Below are 995 nucleotides of genomic sequence, written 5' to 3'. Positions count from 1 at the left end.
GCTGGGATAAGCACTTTCCACAAGAAATTTAGCCTCTCAAAAACCCTCTGACCCAAATTTTAGCATTAGATTTTTCCATTCCGTTTTCTGGGATTAAAACATCAAGGAACCAGTGTCCAGAGGCAAGTGACATATGCCTTAAACTTGCTGCCATCCTTAATTTCTTCATTCATAAACTTCACTTAAAAGACCAAAATTCTCTTTCTTTTTAAAACCGGATTCCTGCCCTTATCCCGATGGCCAGTGGCAAAGAGTTCTATTTCTAAATGGACGCGAGAGACTCCTCTGTCTTCTTGGTGGTGGTTGGAATGAGGTTCATGTGGTTATCCACACACTTGATCACACAATTTTCCAGCTGCTGCTTCACCTGAAGCTCTTTCCTACCGGGACCTATTGAATCTTTAGCTTTGTCGTTGCAACGCATAGTGTCCTGGGCCAGGTGATTCCGGAACTTCTCCAGTTTGCTGGTCACCAGGGCCCGTGCTTAAGCCAGAGCGGTGTGACGGCTCTCAGTGCACTGCCAGTGCACCTGCTGCATGGATGCCTGGCTGTCTTTATAACACCCGGCGCTGCAGAACACGAGGCCCTGCAGCTTCCGGATGTTCTGTCTCTCTAGACTCTTCACCATGGAGTCCGCTGCCTCCTGTACTGGCGCCGCTGCAGCTCTGCCCATGGCAACCCCCCGCTGCGCCCGGCTGCTCCGGTATCCACATCTGGGTCCACGTTTAAAGAGAGTCAGTGGCTCCTGCCATTCCTTTCATACCACACCTCAGGGTTGGTTAATTTATACCCCAAGGTAGATTGAGAACTTGGTGAATTTTGGGCAATGTGCTAGGAACTAGGGATTCAGCAATGGGTAAGTTAGTAACTATCCTCCCTGACACAGCTTTCAGCATAGTAAGTAGAATTTTCAAATAAGGAAAAATGCTTCACTGTTTTTGTAGTTTCAATAATGTTCATTTTAAAAAAGAAATACTTCGGGAGAATTTGAGACC

The 995-nt window shown here is 46.9% G+C and overlaps 1 pseudogene; it reads right to left on the bottom strand.

The window, feature by feature from the left end:
- Positions 1 to 262: 262 nt before the first annotated feature.
- LOC109439540 (TIM double twin CX3C motif protein pseudogene) lies at positions 263 to 643 on the bottom strand (annotated as a pseudogene).
- Between the last annotated feature and the right edge of the window lie 352 nt (positions 644 to 995).

Source organism: Rhinolophus sinicus, chromosome 1 (genome assembly GCF_057876585.1).
Source record: "Rhinolophus sinicus isolate RSI-liver-muscle chromosome 1, RSI-T2T, whole genome shotgun sequence".
NCBI classification, from domain to species: domain Eukaryota; kingdom Metazoa; phylum Chordata; class Mammalia; order Chiroptera; family Rhinolophidae; genus Rhinolophus; species Rhinolophus sinicus.
This window is presented reverse-complemented; position numbering and strand designations above follow the sequence as displayed.